This window comes from Vigna angularis, chromosome 5 (genome assembly GCF_016808095.1).
Source record: "Vigna angularis cultivar LongXiaoDou No.4 chromosome 5, ASM1680809v1, whole genome shotgun sequence".
NCBI lineage: Eukaryota > Viridiplantae > Streptophyta > Magnoliopsida > Fabales > Fabaceae > Vigna > Vigna angularis.
Window position 1 is genome coordinate 2,143,293 of NC_068974.1, and position 21,869 is coordinate 2,165,161.

Sequence of the window (21,869 nt, forward strand, 5' to 3'; positions counted from 1 at the left end):
AAATAGTTCAAATTCTCTTTTAAAACAATTTAAATATAGTTTTCTTTATTAATTTTGTGACAATATATATTGTTCACAAGTGTCACTTCTACGTTCTTACCAAATTCTCTTAAATTATAAAAAATAAAAACCTTAATCTTCTACAATATTATGATTTTATACCTATTTTCATTTTTTAAGAAATTAAGTTATTAATTTTATTTAACATAAATAATTAAATAATAATAAAACTTTTACAACTACAGGGAATCAAACCGACATTGGGCCGAATTTTTGACAGGTAACCTAAAACCCTAAAGTCTCACGCCTCATTCCCTTCGCTTCCCTCCTTCTTTCCTTTTCATTCTCATATTTTGGTTGGAAGCTTACAAACAGAAAGCTCGTATGTCGTATGTCGGATGGTAAGTTTTCATAAAAATAAGAGCATGTTCTTAGTTTTTTTTAAGATAACTAAAAAATAATGTTAAATTTATATGAAACATTAATTTATATTAATATATTATGTCATAGTATGTTATTGGTATCTGTTTGAAAAACATGGATCTAGTTTATGTACTTCTATAAGATTCTTTTTTTCATTTAGTAATAAGCATTATGTTTATTTTTAATAATTTCTTTCAACATATATATCTAATTACATTAACAAATCACTTCATTTATTCATCTCAAAAAAATTTAGAGCTTAAAAATTTTTAAACATTATGTTAGTTTATAAAATCAGTTGTGGCAGAAATATCTTATTCACAAATTATATTTTCTATTGTTTAATCTTCTATGATTTTGATATCAGGTAAGAAGAGATCCAACAAATGCATGCATCAAAAATCAACGGCGGCTGCTAATCAAATAAACTATTTTATCTTTCACAGCAAAAACATTACAGGTTAGCATATAAAAACTACATTGCTCCTCAGATCTACCTGTTTTTAGAACATGCAACACTGTGCACAGTTAAATATTTTTTTTTTCTTTTAACTATAAATTTGATTTTTTTAATTTTAGATTAATTTAATCTTTCATATTTGAAACAGTATAAATTTAATTTTTTAATCAAATTTTATTAATTTTATTTGAGGTTTCAAATTTATCAATTAACATTAAAAAAATGTTAATCAGTATAAATAACTGAAATGTTATTATAAAATTAATTAAATAAAATTGAGAAAGAATTAATATTCATTATATAGTATTTAGTTATCAATATATTCTATTAGTATTAATTAAATAATATAGTACAATATTACAGACAAATTTTATTTTTTATTCTGTATGTGTGTTGATAAATTTGATATGAAAAAGATAACTACTGTGAGATAAACTTGACCAGATATACTTTCAATCATATCAATGATTTTAATTTAAAGAAATTTTGAGTAAATATTTTTGACACTTTTGTAATCATAACATAAAGTTTTGACATTTTTGAGAATATTTTTTTATTTTTACTGTTAGCAGATAACTTATAATGATATCTTAGTTTTAAATAATTTGAAAATCATAGAATATTGATTTTTGTTGTTGTGCTTTCTAATCGAAAGTCAGCTATTGTTATATGATGAATTACAGGTCTTATTTAATAAAAATAATTAAATAATTAAATAATAAAAATAATTAAATAATATTTGGCTATATAAACTTAACCTAATAAGTTGAAACCTCATCCTCAGCGCTCATTTTTTCCTTTTCTTTTTTATTTTTTTGCAGGAAGCTCCTTTCTCGGCCGGTAAGTTGTCTATATTTTCATATTTTATGTCAAATTATTAAGTAAAATATTTAAATAATTAAATTTCAAATTTTTCTTTAATCTTATCAGTATTTTTTTTCTCTCTAAACAACTAACAATTTTTATTTCTTTCCACATAATTAAAATGAAATTATGTTAAATTTATAAACACTTGAAACCTTAATTTATATTAATATAATAGGTCATTATTTTGAAACTCTCTTTAAACTCTATGATATTTATTTACAAATCATATTTATTTACTGTTATCCCATCCTTTAAAACCATGCTATTTTGCAGACATATAATGAATGAAACATCATTGTGGAGGAAGGAGAGGAAGAAAACAAGAGGTACTATTCCCATTTTGTTTATCAAAATGATTTTTTAACATTTCTTGGAATTCAATATTGTGAACTGAATAAATTGTTTAGTGTAATTAGTATATTAAATTGCATGAATTATTTGATTGATTTGACACTGTACTTTATTTTCATTTTTCCTTGTTATTCAAATCTATTAACTATGGTCACATATGCATTGGTTGTTGAGATTTGATAGCTATTTTAAGTTATTTAATAATTTTTTTTATATTAATGTAGGTGGTAGAAATATTTTGACTTATTGTAACATGTATTGATTAGATTTTATTATTAATCAAATTTAAGGATTGATAATTAATTGAATCTAAATATGTATCTAATTGATTGTCTTTTGTAGTATTTGAATTCTACTGTGAAGGGATGAAAATCAATTATAACTAATATAAAAGTTAAAGTTTCATCCTTTCATAATTTATTTTATAAAACTATGAGTACGCCTCATTAGTCACATGTTTTACCTAATTCAATTTTAATATATCTGATTAATATATGAAATTTTATAAATTAAAATATTTTAACCGATACCATAAATGAATGAAATATCAACAAAAATTGTTAAAATGATCAAGATGATTATCAATCTTCACTGTTGCATATAAAAAAATTATATTATATTTAAAATTAAAGAATTATACTGCTAATCAAGTGAATATTCGATCTTTCACAGTAAAGACAATACATAATGTAGAAAAATTCATCATATTAGCATCAAGTTTAATGCAACACAATAATCTAAGTAAGAATATATATATATATATATATATATATATATATATATATATATATATATATATATATATATATATTTATAAACATTGCTTTTGTAAGAAATATTAAACAAATGTCATTAGACAAATATTACTTAAAAAGAGATAACTGTATTTGTCATAATAATATTAATAAGTTATTCAAAGAATTCAAACTTAACCGTTATAAAATAAACATTTCATTATCTGTTGCAGTGACTTGGATGCTAATATAATAAAGTAGTGAGATTTTGTATAATATGTAATGTCTTTGTTGTGAAAGATTAAATGTATATTTTATTAGCAGCATAATATCATATAAGAATATTCCAAATTTATTTGATGTATATCAAATTTGGCATTATCTTATTTATTCATATGAAAAAAGAAAATAAAATAACTAATTTCATGTACTTATAATATAAATAGTCCATGTTATTGTGCAAATAGATAAGAAGAGATGCAATATTGTGGAGGAGATAGCAACTTAGTTGCATTTTCATCCTATGATTCACCAAAGTTATTTTTTAACAGTGCATAGTATATATGAGAAACTCACTTTGTTTAATATTGTGAATTGATGTGCAGTTAGTAGATTAAGTTACACGCAAGTGTTAATTAATATGACCATGTAACTTGTTCTTATTTTATGTTTTGTTGTTCTTGCAACCTACTCTTTATAGCTACTTGCATTAATGAAATTTGATAATCATTTTAATCAATTTAATACTTTTTTATATTAATATTATGGATTTTGCTAGATATATTATTATTCATAGTTACATGTATTATTACATATATCAATCCTTAGAAATTGAATTTATTCAATAATTAATTGGATCCTTTAGCTGACTAATAAATTGTATTTGTAATTTTGAAAACCCTATATGAAAGGATGAAAATCTATTATTACTAATGTAATGCTTAAAAGTTCATCATTTTATAGTATATTTTACAAAATTAGAAGCGATAATGAATTACAAACAATTCTTGTTGGAAGAATCAACGTCAACAACAAAGGCAATGATAATGAATTACAGTGAGTGAATACAAATGGCAGCTATACAATGTTCAGATTCAAATTCATTTTGATTTTTAAACTGTTATCTGACGACCTTTGGGTAGTATTGATAGAATATTGATTTTCTTAGGGAAATAATTTAATGAATATCCATTTCAATGTATATGTGTAAATAAAATGAATCAACAATCACTAATACTGCATATAAGTTAGACCGTTACTTGTTTTTTAATCTTTAAATGATTTATGTAAATTTATTTAATAAATTATGCAACCAATAGATCATGGCACGGTTGGTTCTATGTTTCTATGTTAATCTGCAACCTGCATTAAATGTAGACTCACTTTTAGGTTTTGCATTTTGAATTTTGGATGGAGTGCAATAAAGAAGAGGCCGTAAGGGCCAAGAAAATTGCTGAAAAGAGAATGCAAAACAAAGATTTCAACGCTTAAGGCTCAGCAGCTATATCCTGATTTATAGAAAAACTTAATGAAAAGTTTGTTTAATCTAATTCCCTTCCTTCTGAATAAATTAGTTCTTTTTTGTTAGCTTTTCATTTTCAGACAATTTTTCAGATTTCTGAATAAACTTGGTTGAGCCAGCTATCTTAAACTTGTAATAGCACAATTTACCTAATTCAGCATCTCAATGCTACATTAATGTGTTCATGTTAGCCTTTGGTGAGGAAAGTAAATGCATGTTTGAATACGATAAGAGAGATTATGGGTCAATTTTAAATGCAAGATGGTTGAATCTTACAATATGCAATTTGTCATTTATGCATAAAAACTTATATGCATCAAAATCTCATTTAGTATGATCTATTTAACTAAGTATAAACCTAATTATAAAAGGATTAGTGGAAAACATATTTTCCTTCACCTCTTACTATTCTACATATTTTCAAAAAGAAAAACAATTGAGGAACCATTCAAGTCAAAGAAACCAGTGATTTAAGTATAATATATACATTTGTCTTATTAATATTATTACGATTAATAATATTATTTGTTATATATATATATACATTCCCAAGAAACATTATTAATTAATTCTATTATTTTCTTAGCTATATATTTCTGTTATTATTAAAAATTTATAAGTAATTCGTAATACAAAACAACTTTACACCTTATTTACAATAAGGTTATACAATTTTGTTTAAGATGAATACATTGATAAACTATTATTTTTAATCTACTATCCTTAACGTTGATAAACCAATACAAATTACATTAAGATTAAAAATAAATTTTATTTAACGCCACCACCAGCATAACAGGTTCATAGGCTAAAATCCTCTTTTAGGATTTACTGGATGGTTATCAAACCTTAGTCTATTGGGTTTGATACAATATATGAAGTAAATGTACTCATCACTACATATACGAAGGCATACAAATAAAAAGTAGAGAACGTATTTTCTTCGATAAAATTCTCCTACGGAATTATTTAAGGGCTTATTTTCTACAGTAAATTTTTTTTCTACAAATCATCTGATTCAGAAGTATCTTGTAATACTACTTTTTCTATCAGATAAAGAGTTCCTGTATCTCGGTTTGCTTATTCCAGCTCCCAGTGGCATGAAAGCTCTCTCCACCTAAAAGAAAGTTACACCATATATATTATTACAAGTTACCTGCTAACAGTAAAAAAAAAAAAATATCCTTGAAAAATGTCAAAATTTTATGATATGATTACAAAATTGTCAAAAATATATACTCAAAATTTCTTTAAATTTAAATCATATAAGATAGGATTAAAAGTATATCTGCTCAAGTTGCCCCTTTACCAACAGTTTAGGTATCACAATATTTATCTTTTTCATATCAATTTCTCAATACACATACAGAATAAAATTTGTTTGTACTATTTAATTATTACTAATAGAATTTATTGATAATTAAATACTATATAATAAGTATTATTTTTTAATTATTTTTATTATAACATTTGAATTATTTATAATATTTAACTTTTTTTCATCGATTTACTTGCTAAATACATTTGAAACCTCAAATAAAATTAATAAAATTTAAATAAAAGTATTAAATTTTAAAGACAAGAGATTATATTAATCTAAAATTAAAAAAAGTAATTTTATTTATATAATTAAGAGATAAAAAATATATTTAACTTAAGTTAATAAGTTACAATATTGCAAGTTTTAAAACAATCTGAAGAGGAATGTAGTTTTTATATGCTAACCCGATGATTATGTAATGTTTTTGCTGTGAAAGATAAAATCAGTCCCCGTTGATTTTTAATGCATGCATTTGTTGGATCTCTTCTTACCTGATAGCAAAATCACAGAAGATTAAACAATAGAAAATATAATTTGTGAATAAGATTGTATAAACTAACATAATGTCTAAAAAATTTTAAGTTCTCAATTCTGAGATAGATAGACTATTTTACTTTCTTTTGTGAGATGAATAAATGAAGTGATTTGTTAATGTAATTAGATATATATATGTTAAAAGAAATGGTTAAAAACATAATGCTTATTACTTCAGAATGAAAAAGAAAAAAGAAAATCTTATACAAGTACACAAACTATATTTAAAAATTTATTCAGAATATACACAAGAACATTAATAAAATAAGAACATGCTCGTATTTTATGAAAACTTACAATCTGACATAGAAGTTTTCGGCTTTTAGACTTCCAACCAAATTATGAAAATGAAGACATAATGAAGAGAAGGAGATGCGGCGTGAGATTTAGGGTTTTAGATTACCTTTATATCGCGGAACATGAGGCCCACTATCTCCTCAATTATGTACGTAGTTCTAAAAGTTTTATCATTATTTAATTATTATTATTATTTTTGTTAAATAAAAGCAATTATTTAATTTCTGTAAACCTGAAAATAGATATAAAATCATAATCTTGTAGAATATACATCATAATATATGAACAACTTATAAAATTAGTATAAATTAAATTTTATTCAATAAGAAAATGATTAATTTAGTCAAATAAATGTTTCATACTAAATTGAATATTCATTAATAAAATAAGATATATATAATGATAAAAAAAATATAATCAACTTAATTAAAATAATATGATATAATAAATAATTTGTCTCTATAATTCCTTGAATTTCTTAAAGAAATTCTTATGGTGACGTTTTTTTAGTGTATATATTGACGAGGAAGTCTAGATGTTAGAGGTTATTTTGCGGTTTAATAATAATTAGAATTTAGGTAAGTAGAATAGAATACATGTTGACACTAATACAAAAATAAGTTTTGACCTTAGTTATAACAAGTTTTGACCTTAGTTATTTTTGACCTTTGACATTAGTCTGATGTCTTAGGTGGAGATATCAATTTGACATTGGAGTAACAAAAACGTCAAATTACCTTGATCTTGAGCAAAATTGATGTCCATTGACAATGGACATAGAGGAAATTGACGTTTGGTGAGGGAGTAAAGAGAACTTGTCGTTAAAAGAACTTGTCCTATGTCCGAAAACAATCGATCAAATGAAAGAAAATTTTATCCAAAGAATCCAATTAACATATATATTCGTGTTAAAGAAAGAAGAAATTACCTATGATAGTCATCGAAGTTGTCATCAGACTATGTTCGAAAGCTTCAATAATCACGAAAAAATAGTAATCTAAACTGTGTTTATGCACGAAAATAATCAATCAAATGAAAGAATTTCATACTCAAATCATTCAATGAAAGAACATTTGTGTTAAATAAAGCATAAATTACATGTGGTTGTAGCCAAAGTTGTCCCCAAACTTTGTTTGAAAGCATCACTGAGGTTGTAGAAACAATAGCTAAAATGTGTTCATGTAAGAAAATAATTGGTCAAATGAAAAAAAAAATTATATCTAAAACATCCAATGATTAAACATTTGTGTTAAAAGAAGTTGAAATTATATTTTGGGGTAGCTGAAGTTGTCAACTGTGTTCGAAAATCTTATAATAATGAGTTCATAGAAATAATAAGCGAAATGCACATACTTACACAAATCTTTTAAGTGATATAACACTATTAGACATTGTAATGTCTGACCGAGATCATATATCATTATACGTTGGACGTCCTAACTAACGTCTAATGGATCCCTGAATGCATTTTTATACTCAATATGGATACGAAGATGTCAATCTATTGACCAATTTATCAAATAGAAAAGTATCTAGACAGCAAAATGTGTTTATAGATTTCTTTATTAATTTTGTTAGGATGTTTTAATATTTTGTTCACAAGTTACAATTCTACATTCTTACTAACTTCTCTTAAATTTAAAAAAAAAAAACTTAATATCAAATGACTTCTTAGAAAAAAAATATCATTAATGGTGATAAAGGATTTTTTTATTGTAAAAGACATACTTTTATTATTTAGTATTTTTAGTTTGGATTATATTAAATATAACAGCTTTATTAAATAAAATTGAACAAAATCAGTAATTAAAATAATAATAAATCCTTGAAAATTAATTATCGATTTGATTTTTAATTGTTTGTAGACTCAAATTAAATTATGTCTATTTTAATTAAAATCGATTTGATTTGATGCATATTCTACAATATTATGATTTTATGTCTATTCTAATGTTTTAAGAAATTAAATTATTGGTTTTATTTAATAAAAGTAATTAAATAATGATAGAGTTTTTACAACCACACATATAATTGAATAGACACCACACGAATAATTAAATAGAATAATTAAATAGTAGACAGTGGGCCTCTTATTCCTCTGTATAAACTCCACCTAAAACCCTAAAACTCACACAAGACTCTCACAGTTTTCTCTCATCTTTTCTTTTTTTTTCTCGCCGCTTCCTTTTCATCTTTTTCTTTTTTTTTTTCATTTTCTTCCTTTTTTTCTTTCCTTTCTTTTACTTTCTACTTATCTATATTCTTGTTTCTGCTTTCTGATAAGTTTTCATACAGTAGATCTTCATATTTTTAAATTTATAATAACAGGTTACTTGTTTGCATGCTTTAAACTGTTAAGATCTGGTTTATGTATTTCTATATTTTGAATATATTTTTACATATACCATTTTGTTCTTTTTCATTTAGTGGTAAGCATTATCTTTATTTTTAACAATTTCTTTCAATATATATATTTAGTTATATTAACAAATCACTTCATTTATTCATTTCATAAAAAAAAAGTAAAATAATCTATCTATCTCAAAAATTTAATGCTTAAATTTTTTTAGACATTATGTTAGTTTCTACAACCACGAACTGTGTCAGAAAGATCCTCATTTACAGATTATATTTCTTATTATTGGATCTTCTAAACCATGTGATTTTGCAAGGGATAAAGAAATCCAACAAATGCATGCAAGTATATTATTTACAAATCATATTTATTTACTCATTAAGTTATAAGTATCATTTTGAAACTCACTTTAAATTATATAATATTTATTTACTGGTATCCCATCCTTTAAACCATGCTATTTTGCAGCAAGATAATGGATGGAACACCATTGTGAGGAAAGGAGATGGTTATATTAGGTATTATCAGCATTTTCTTTATCAAAATTATTTTTTAACATTTTCTCTTGTTATTCAAATATATTAACTATGTTTACATGCATTGTTGAGATTTGATAGTTATTTTAATTTATTTAATAGTTTTTTTTTATATTATCACATGTATTGATTAGATTTTATTATTAATTTGATAGTTATTTAATTTATTAATGATTTATTATCACATGTATGATTTGATAGTTATTTAATTTATTTGGTGAAATATTTTGATTTATTATCACATGTATTGATTAGATTTTATTATTAATCAAATTTAAGGATTAATAATTAATTGAATCAAAATATGTAACTAATGGATCGTCTGTTAGTATTTGAAATCCTATTATGAAAGGATGAAAATCTATTATAACTAATATAAAAGTTAAAGTTTCATCATTTCATAATATATTTTATAAACTATGAGTACAAGCCATTAGTCACATGTTTTATATAATTAAATTTTAATATATCTGATTAATATATATTATTTTATAAATTAAAATATTTCAACTGATACCATAAATTAATGAAATATCAAGAAAAAGTATTAAAATAATTAAGAACATTATCGATCTTCACTATTATATATAAAAATTTATATTATATCTAAAATCAAAGAATTATGCTGCTAATAAAGTGAATATTCAATCTTTCACATTAAAGACAATACATAATGTAGAAAAACTCATCATGTTGGCGTTTAATGCAACACAATAATCTAAGTAAGAAAATATATAAAAGCATTGCTTTTGTAAGAAATATTAAACAATGTCATTAAACAAATATCACTTAAAAAGATAAAAGTGTATTTGTCATAATAATATTAATAAATTATTCAATGAATTAAAACTTAACCGTTATAAAATAAACATTTCATTATGAGTGACTTGGATGCTAATAATAAGGTAGTGAGATTTTGTATAATATGTAATGTCTTTGCTGTGAAAGATCAAATGTATATTTTATTAGCAGCATAATATCATATAAGAATATTCCAAATTTATTTGATGTATATCAAATTTGACATTATCTTATTTATTCATATGAAAAAAGAAAATAAAATAGCTAATTTCATGTACTTATAATATAAATAGTCCATGTTATTGTGCAAATAGATAAGAAGAGGTGCAATATTGTGGAGGAGATAGCAACTTAGTTTCATTTTCATCATATGATTCACCACCAAAGTTATTTTTTAACAATGCATAGTATATATGGGAAACTCACTTTATTTAATATTGTGAATTGATTAAATTTTTCTGTGTAGTTAGTACATTAAGTTCCATGAATGTGTTAATTAATTTGAGAGTGTAATTTGTTCTTATTTTATGTTTTGTTGTTCTTGCAACCTATTCTTTACAGCTACTTGTATTAATTAAATTTGATAATCATTTTAAACAATTTAATACTTTTTTATATTAATATTATAGATTTTGTTAGATATATTAATTGGATCCATGTACCTTACTAATGAGTTGTATTTGTAATTTTGAAAATCCTATATGAAAGGATGAAAATCTATTATTTGTAATTTTATAATATATTTTTCAAAATTAGAAGCAATACCCATTTGTCAGATGTTTGGATTCAAATTATTGTAAAGACATAACATAGTAGATCAATAAACATAATAGATGTAATAGAATAGGTTTCAAGAATAACAAAACTTGAAATAATGATACATTACACTCTCAAATGGATTAATGAATGAATGTCCTTTAATGCACTAATATTAGAATGCAATTAACAAGGTGAGTTAGAATGTAAATTAAGACAGCAACTCTCCTTCAAGATTGGATCTGAAATCTGATGCAACATGTGGCTTCAGCTTCCTCAATTATGTCGTTTATATGTTCATTCAAAGAACTTACAATGTATTTATATGTATCTAACAATTTCAATGTATACGGTTCTTATTTGTTTGGAGAATGACGTGTAATATATTTGATTAAATTAATAATAACAATATTATAGATGTGATTTATTATTTGTTTGCAACGTTTTATGTTTTATTCACAAAAGCATCAATGCATTGCTATCTCATCAGACAGTCTTCTGGAAATAAATAAAAAATATTGTCCTTTTCTATAATGAATTATAGTGAGTGAATACAAATGGCAGCCATGCAATGTTCAGATTCAAATTGATTACTGTGCGTTACAGCCTTTTAACGTTTTATACATAAAAGCCAAAGTAAATAACTTTAATTATCTTAAAATCTATACCACTGCTATTTCTTCGCTTATTGCAATTATTTCTCTGTGGTTTTCAAAAGTTTTCTGTGGTTACTTGGTGCACTATAAATACATCCAACATTCACCTAACACAATCAAAACACTTAGAATTTTCATCCTTATTCGTATTTTCTTTCAACAGATAAACATTTTGTTGAAGTTCAATCCCTGAGGTTTGCTCTTTCATCTTACACGAGTGAATTTATTTCTGCTGCCTTTAGTTTATGCTTCTTTTGCTTTTGTGAATGTTTCTTCCTTTCATTTTCAAAAATACTTGTTGGGATTCCCTTCCCTACATTGATACATTTCTATATATTAGATTAAACTTCAATTATTCGACTTACAAAATCTGTTATCAACTTTATTTCTGTTACCCTTATCCAGTCAGAATGAATGACTTCAACATTTCTTACTGTGATTGGTTATGCAAAAAAATACGAAGCTCATGTACAGTTTGAAATGATGGCGTTTATTAAAGAATATAACCACACACCAATCAATATGGTTTGGGACCTCATGGAAAACATCTAGGCAATTCTCTGAATATAGAGTGTGAATTTCATGTGTTTTTTTCTTTATTTTCTATTGTATTTTTTGTTCTGTTTCAAGATATGTTTATCGTGTTCCTAAGTTAATAATATTAATAATTTGTTGCTTATTGTGATAGAATTAAACAAACACAATTTTCATTATCTGGATGTAAAATTGATAACGTATTAAAAAAGTGTTGCAGAGAGATGTTATTCAGAAATAATATTTCCTATATTTGTGATTTTACAAACAGGTAAGAAAAAATCCAAGAAATGGATGCAAGTATGTTATCTCAATGCATCAAAAAGAGATGAAGCTGCTAATCAAATCAACTATCTAATCTTTCACAGTAAAGACATTACAATATGATGCTGAATTGGATTATTAGTCCTAGACTGTAACAATACAAAAGATTAAAGCTGTTTTAATTACAGTGAGTTTGATTGGTACAACAGATTCATTGTCATTTTATCAATGCCAAATTGTTGGTTAGATTCAACAGCCCAAGCAAATATGCACTTTTTTCAAGGTCTGCAGATCTCATACATGCAGACACAAAAAAAATGTTATTATTACTGTGCAATGTTCAGATCTATGGGTTTTGGATACAAATGGCAGCCATGCAATGCTCAGATTCAAATTCATTACTGTGCATTACAACCTTCTGAGATACAACAGCTGTAAATAACTTAAATTTGAAGAAAATAATAATAAAATTTATACCACTTTATTTATTTGTTCTCATTTTTCATTAAAAACTTGCTTTTTACTTTTTAGCTGGTTTAATGCTATTAATTAGACCTATTCTGACAGTCTCCTAAGGTAGAGAAAGGATATTCAGAAATTATATTTTCTCTTATTCCATCTTGTAAACCATTCCAACAAATGCATGTAAGTATATGTTATCTCAATGTATCAAAAATCAAGAAATGTTAATCTAATAAAAGATTTCATCTTTCACAGCAAAATCATTACAGTATAATCAGGTTAGCATCTCAAAAATACTTGAACATATAAATGCTGCTCAGATCTATCTGTTTTACTTATTATATTAGCTAAAAGAAATTGGAGAAAAAGGTTTTGTGTTTCTTAGTGATATTTACTTACCCGTAAATACTAATAAGAATAACTAAATAATATTGTAGAATATTACAGACAATTTTTGTTCTCGCATGTGTGTTGAGAAATTTGATATTAAAAAAATAGTATTGAGATACCTAAACTGTTTTATAATGTTTTAAAAGGAAAATATAATGTAAAGTCGAAAGGAATATTTTTTTTAGTAAAACTAGATATGATTTTCTTAAACTTAATATTTTGGTGAGAGGAATATGTAGATTGTTGTCTATGTGCAATCAATTAGAACTCACTCATTTAATACACTTCTTCAGTAATCGTCTTATGCAATGGTTTAATGCACTAATAATTAATAAAAAGTAAATTTAGATAAAGTTAAGCTAAATAAAGTCCACTTTCAACAAATTTGTCTAAGAATTTCCCTTAACACTTATTTAAATTTCCATAAATAATTTGAAACATAAAAAAAGGTTTTAAAAACACATTAGACAATATAAAAAGATTTAGACAAATATACAATTTAAAAGGATAATAATAAAAATACTAATAAAACATAAAATATTTATTTTTTCTAAAATTATTTATAAAATTTTAATTATTTAAAAAGTATAATAATAAAAATATCAATAAAAAACAAAATATTTATTTTTTTCACAATTATTTAATAAATTCCTAATTATTTAAAAAGATAATACTAAAAATATTAATAAAAAATAAACCTAATAAAAACATGATAATATCAATTATTAGAAGCATATTAACTAAAAAAAAACAAAATTAAAAAAAAAATCTAAAAAAAGTAGTAGTATACTGTTATGTCCATAAAAGTTATTGAATGTATGTTTGGTGTATTTAAAAGTCAACGAAAATGTCTCTTATAATAAATAAAGAAAAAATATTATATACTGATGATCAAAATTAGCCAGAAATGTTAAAATTTGGTCGATAATGATATCTTTCGATGGAATTAGGTCCGTCGATAATAATGTTGTCGATAATATTTATTAACGGACTATTTTGGTCGTCGGTAATTATCGAAGGATAAATTCTAAACCGAAGAAAAAAGTTGACAGTAATTGTCACAAAAATCTGTCGGTAATTATCGAAAGAAAAATTCGTCGGTAAATATCTCGATCTGGTTCATCTTCTTCTTCTTTCTCCTTTTTCTGTTTCTTCAGATTTTAATTTTTTTTATCAAACTTTCTTCATTCTTAAACCAAAACAACAATCCAATTCATTCCAAAACCAAAATCAAAGACTAGATTAAATTTAGGTTGTCCAATTGTTTTAAAAACCCTGGAAAAAATTCTCAATTAGTTTTTAAGATAACTGGCTCTATTAAGTTTCTTGAGAAAGCAGAGAGAATATCTGAAAATAAAAGCCCAATAAGTAAAACACTGGTCAAACTTTCGGTCAAGTTTGTTTTTCCTTTCCAATAATGCGTCCTGTCTTGTAATCCTATATCTACCTCAGATGCTTGGATTAAAGTGTTACCTCGTTAAATGGAAACCAATGCATGTCTTTCATTTGACACTGTATGAAGAATGCAAAGATGCTGCTGCTTTAATATTTTTGCTGTTTCCATACATGTGTTCTGCCATTGTGCAGAAGATAAGAACATCATCTTAAAAAAAAAGCTACATAGTTATTTCCATGCACGGCTGAGTATTTGAATTGGCATTTTTGTGTAAAATGATAAAACTTTTTACCTTTGCCATATTGTAATGTCAAATGGTTGATTTGATTAACATGTCATCCCTTGATTTTTGATGCAATCAGATAACATACTTGCATGCATTTTTTGGATCTTTTCTTACTTATTTGCAAAATCATATGGAATAATAGATTCCAGCAGTTTCGTAAACTCCTGTGGATTCTGGAAGGTTTTTGCAACACCTCAATTAGTTTCAGCAATTTTTGCAAAACTTTATAAATACTGGTGGTTTTATCAAAACCTCTGCAGATAGTGGTATTTTTATCAAAACTTTTGTGTTTATTCCACAAAATCTTTTCAATTACTTAAATTTTTAATGCAAACAATAAATGATATGATACATTAGTTAATAATTTATTTTTAAACAATTTAACATTGAAGTATTATGTAGCATTGAGACTGGCACATAACAAAACAAATGCGGTATTAATTACTGATTTTTGTATCTACACACTTCAAGAAATAATTAAATTAAGATTGTTAAAGAAAATGTTTCCAAAGAAAAGTAATAACTTTGGTGTTTGTCAACTTATTAGTAAAACCAATGCTTTATAATAAGAATAACTAATAACTTTTTATAGAGAAAACCAACTTAATATAATGGTAATGTGTTAGGGTATTCTTTGTAAACAAAATTTCAAATCTGACCTGGTGAGACAAGATTATTATTTTTATTATTTTTATCTTTTGTATATTTTTTATCTTTACTTAATGCATGCAAAAATGTTAATTGGGAATCATGAACAGCATTATCGGTGGAATCCTTATACTGTTTTGCAGAAGTCTTGTGTTCTGTTACTTAGTTCAGCATCTCAATACTACATTAATGTTTTCATGTTAATCTATTTAACATTTCATTTTCATGTCAATCCACAATAACTTTTATGAGTCAAAGAAAGTTTTCCTTTTCTTTTTCCCACCATGTATTACTTTTATGAGTCAAAAAAACTTTCATAATAATTAATTAATAATATATATAATCAAAATAAGTTCTTTTATTACCCATGTTTTTAAATGATAATGAATATATTATAGTAATGGTAAAGAAATGTTTAAAATTTCTCTCACAAGAAAAAAAAAATAGAGAGTATGAAAAGAGATATCATTAACATGAAACATAATAAAAATATATCTTGAGATTAAAAGCCATAAAATCATAATACATTTAACATGATTTAGTTACTTTTGCATTTAGTCTCAAATAATATAATTTGTTCTCTTTATACATATTAAAATGAAACAAAAACATATGAAAAATTTAGTAAAAAAATACATAAAAGTCATAGACACTTGAGCAATTGAAAAGGAGCAGCCTCAACGTGTTTTCTGAAAAGAGAATTAATTAGCATACATTAGCATAAGAAACAAAGATAAATAATCACAACAATGAACAAACTATTACTCACTTGCTTTCTCCATTATGTATTTACGTATTCTCAACCTTTTTACACTGTAAAACTCTTCCAGAGTACTGCTTTACAGAAAACATCATAAAAAACAACTTATGTTATATAAAAAATAAAAGAAAAAATTGTTCATTTTCTTTAAATTCATGTTATTTAAAGTTGTTAAATATTACTATAACCTATTGTTAACAGTAAAATAAAAAATGTAACCTCAAACTAATAAAATATTTTTCAACATTATCCCATTACCCACAGTTATAAGGTATCCCAGTTCTCATCTTTCACATCAACATTTTCAACACATGCAAGATCAAAATTTTCAAGAGTAGTTTTTACATACTAACCTGATGACACTGTAATGTTTTTGCTGTGAAAGAGACATCGTTCATTTGATTAGCATCAGCATCCTTGATTTTTATCCATTGAGATACATTTCCCGGATCTCTTCTTTTCTAATTGCAAAAAAAGAAAAAGACATGATGAAAAGATGGAATAATAGAAAATATTATCTGTGAATAAGATATCTCTGACACAGTTCTCTGACACATTTTTAAAAAACATGGTAAGAAAATCATGGCAAACTGGTGTATTACCTTGACAATTTAGGACTGAAAAATGTTTAGAAAGAAAAAAAACTAGAGCTTTCTGTATCACTTAGCAATTGTACTAAACTTGTCATGAGTTCTACCATTGTTTTCTTGCCAAAAAGTTATCTGACTCTTCGTATTATCAGTTGGCATTTCATAGTTACATAATATTTCCTCATATAAAAGTAAAAGTAAAACTTAAATAAGATTAGAATTGTGAACCCAAAAAGAAAAAGAATCATCTTACAGTGTCACTCACTTCTTTCAATTTTGACAATGTTTTCTGTAGGATTCCCATATTTGCTGTGAAGATATCTAAATCTTCTTCTAACTGATCAAGAAAATAATTTGGCTTCTTTATACTTGATCTTTCACGAAGCCGATCACTATTCACATTCTGCTATGATTGAATTTTCTCATAAGCAAGCAATTCACATTATGCTATGATAGAAAAGCAGAAACAACACCAGAAAACTTTTTGTATCAATCAAGGAAATAAATTGAAATTTTAGGGAAGAAGCCACTTACATAGGTCTCCCTGGTTTCCTAGGGAGAATAACTGAATCGTTAGAATCATCAATAATAATTTTTCGCTTCCTTTGACGGGAGCTTCTAGGAAGTCGTTCAACCAAGCCATCCACGTTATGCTAAGATACAATTTTCTCATAAGCATGCATAAATATATAACACAACATATAATATCAAGAAAAAAAAAGTTAAGAACTTAAAATATTTTACCAAATAATTCTAAACATCTTTTACAGCAATTCCCACAATGCCTTATATCATATTAAAATTACTAACACAAAAATGTGAACTAACTTACGATATCATTTCCATCAACTTTCACATTTTCTGCAGATGTCCTGTTGTCTCTGGAAAATCATTTGATGTTGAATTGAACTACTCATTTTCTGCTTTAAAAAATGTAGAATTTATGCTTAATAAAGAGAGAACGTCAGAATAATTAATAAAATATTTAAAACAACTTGCTATCGAAAGAAAAATACATTTAATACATCTTATCATACTATAACCATGATTTTTTAAATAAGCTATAATCAATTTTGTAGTAGTGTATTGATAATAAAAAAGAATATTACAACATTTTATTAATGTTATACATTACTAATTCTCCCATTCCCCTGTAGCAAATAAAAGCATATTCTAAGCGAGAATAAAATTCAGTAGCATCTTTTATACATATATATACATGGCATGTGAGTTCGAAAGTAAATGCCCTCGTTACTAAATATCTTTTTCAAATTTGCAGTAAATTTTTTTATTAACATTGAAATTTTAAAAATTACAAATATAATACATTTATCAGATGAATGTGAGCTTTCATTATAGTTAAAGCTAAAATTATGTAACTTAATAGCTTATCAACTTAAATTTTAATCATAAATTTCCATTTATTCTATTAAATTGATTCCTTGTTAGCTAAGGATTATTACTTCCAATTTGAACTAATATTAAACAACATTCATTATTCTCATTACTTACTTAATATTAATGATGACAGTACCTTTTTTTTATTAAATTATTAGGCTTTACAAAATTAAAAAACCTTTCAATGACGTACATATATACTATAAACAATTATAACATTTACATCTATATATAATAAACTCATTTGTACAAAAATATATTATCTATCAGATAAAAATACCATATAAGAATAACTGACTTTGGATGAGAAAGCACACCAATAAGAAATAATATTACATCAAATTCAAATTATTTAAAGCTAAAATATTATTTATCTGCTAATAATAAAAAAAAATGTCTCAAAAATGTCAAAATTTTATGATATGATTACAAAATTGTCAAAAACATATACTAAAAATTTCTTTAAATTTAATTCATATAAGATATTATTTATAATGTTTAACTTTTCAATGTTAGTTGTTAAATATATTTGAAACCTCAAATAAAATTAATAAAATTTGGTTAAAAAAATTAAATTTTAAAAATGAGAAACTAAATTAATCTAAAATTTAAAAAAGAAAATCATATAAATAATTAAGAGATAAAAAATATATTTAACTTAATTTAATACATTAAAGTGTTGCAAGTTTTAAAACATGTAGATCTGAAGAGGAATGTAGTTTTTATATACTAACTTGATGATTATGTAATGTTTTTGCTGTGAAAGATAAAATCTTTATTTGATCAGCAGTCGTCATTGATTTTTGTGCATTTGCTGGATCTCTTCTTACCTGATAATAAAATCACAGAATATTAAACAATAGAAAATATAATTTGTGAATAAGATTGTATAAACTAACATAATGTCTAAAAAATTGCAAGTTCTAAATTCTGAGATAGATAGACTATTTATGATTTGTTAATGTAGTTAGATGCATATGTTAAAAGAAATGGTTAAAAATAAACATAATCCTCGTGCTCGTATTTTATGAAAACTTATTTTATGAAAACTTACTGTGTGACAGAAGAGCTTCTGCATTTAGGCTTCCAACCAAACCAAAATATGAAAGACAGAAGGAAGCGGCGTAAGCGAAGCGAAGGAATGAGGCGTGAAACTTAGGGTTTTAGGTTAGCTTTATAGCCGAGGCCCACTATCTCTTCACTCTGTTTGTATTTCTAAAAGTTTTAAATAAAATTTTACTCAATAAGAAAATTATTAATTTAGTCAAATCAACGTTTCAAACTTAATTGAATATTCGTTCATAAGATATATATAAAATGATAGAAAAGAAAGTATAATCAGCTTAATTAAAATAATATGATAACTTCAAGAGATTATTTATCATTATTAATAAATTAACTATCTAAATCTCTATGAAAATAATTGTAGTGTTTGTAAAAAAATAGCAAAAGTATTTAAATATTAGTTTATAAATTATAAATAATTTGTTTATATAATAGTCTTTATTATAAATAAAAAATTATAATTAATAACTAATTATATTCTATCACAACATTAATTATCAAGGTTTTGAGTACAAAAGAATTAGTATCTAAATTTTTCATTGTAATTTTTTATTTATAATAGTGACTATTTTAAAGATTATTAATTAATAGTTTATAAATTAATATTTATATTAATCAATTATTTTTTTTCTATAAAATTATTAACTTTTTAAAAGTTTTTTATAATGAAATAAGTATTTAGTTTTAAAAAATATATATTAAAATAAATTCTAATTATTGTTAGATAAATATCAATATTATATATTTATTTGTACTAAGACTATAGTATTTAATAATAATTTAGACAAAAAATATTAATTAATAAATGTATGACTTCTACAATAAAAAATCGGTCTAACATCCCAAAATATAATATAAAACTATATAATACTTATCACAATTTTTAATAATAACAAGAATAGTCCACATAAGAACTATAAAATTCTAATAGTCATCCAAAATAATCATGAAGTAATTTTGTATACACATTAACTAATCAAAACTATATACAAGGTAACTAACTAATGCTATTAGACATTAGCAATTCTCCCATCTAGCGCCTACTCCAGAAAAACCTCATCACTCTCTACTCATACTCACTGGATTATCATAGCAAAGAAAAGAAGTAAAGATACATACAAACATAATCACAAGAAAAATAGTAAGCTAGATATTGAAACAATTCATATAATACACCAACATATTCATACATCAAGCATCATACATACTTAAACCATCACATAATACAATAGATACTTCTGCATCATCCTCAAAGTTAAAGCATAACTCAAAGTTATCAGAAAACAAAGAAAGAAAGAATCAAAATAGGTTATAGACTAGTAGCTCAGTGCACAAGCTCGCTATGCGAAGACGGAAACAATGGGTTTTGTTCGCTCAGCCACTACACTCGCTCAGCTACAAGTGTTTTGCTCGCTCAACTAGAATACATTGATTAAATACAATAAATCAAATAAATACACACAAACAGTTGACACTAGACTCAATTATCCAAATATAAACATTGATGTGAAATCTCAGGGACCTTGCACTTGTGGTGGCCTCTACTGCTTTAGAGAATCATTGTCATAGACAAGGTTAGTCCATTATTATCTTTAATCAAGGTAAAATCTCCTAGATTAGAACATTATGCATTTCTCACAATGCAAAATAGACTTTCAACGTCTATCGTTCAACATTTTTAATATTAAGAAAACATTTTTTAGATTAAAGTGTTTTGCGTTTACTATTTTATAAAACATTTACTTGTAATTACTATCTTTTAGGATAAACCAAATAATTATAATTTTTTTCAACTATGGTGGATTATGATATTTGTATATGTAAGTTAACCTAATTGGTTAAAAGTTTTAGCATTTCCTTTCTTCTTATCTCTTTCACTCTTATTTGTTGGACTATAAAACTAAATATTTTTTTTAGTAAGTGATTTTGTTCACACTCTACTCATACACAAATTTTAGAGGTATATAACTAAGTACAAAAACAATTTTCAAATTAACATAGATTTTAAAATGTCTTGCATTTATTGTAACATCCTATTTTAATAGTATAAAACTACTAAAATATTAAGTTACATATATGATAATTAAACCACTTAGATGAAACAAACCTACAAGAAGACAATAAATCTACATTTATAGACCTATTTAACAACTCATCTATTTCGCCCTCACCTCTCGTTGGAAAAACCGAAAAGACTGTCTCTCTAAGCTCACACTGTTAAGGTGATCATCACAAAAGAGAAACCAACACATAGATAGACAAGAACAAAAACAAGGGTAAGCTAGATACAAGACAAGTCATATAACATTTATAACACAGCATACATGAATCATATATAATACATACTTCAACCCAAATATCTTAACATGCAAGGACCTAGACCGACTATCCGAATATTATATGGAATGTCGAGTTGTAAAGGCTCCTGCACCAGTGTGGTGGAAGAGCTAGACTACCTCAAG

At 24.7% G+C, this 21,869-nt stretch overlaps 1 long non-coding RNA gene across 4 annotated transcripts; it reads right to left on the reverse strand.

The window, feature by feature from the left end:
* Positions 1-16,141: 16,141 nt before the first annotated feature.
* LOC108339942 (uncharacterized) lies at positions 16,142-19,475 on the reverse strand. Of its 4 annotated transcripts, none has more exons than XR_008248756.1 (7): positions 19,397-19,475; positions 19,077-19,172; positions 17,777-17,864; positions 17,479-17,597; positions 17,210-17,347; positions 16,364-16,815; positions 16,142-16,283 (listed from the first exon to the last, which is right to left on the reverse strand). It is a non-coding gene; the product is annotated as an uncharacterized LOC108339942 (long non-coding RNA). The 4 variants fall into 4 exon arrangements; XR_008248757.1 differs by having other exon boundaries at positions 17,198-17,347; XR_001833126.2 differs by having other exon boundaries at positions 16,364-16,428; positions 16,708-17,347.
* Between the last annotated feature and the right edge of the window lie 2,394 nt (positions 19,476-21,869).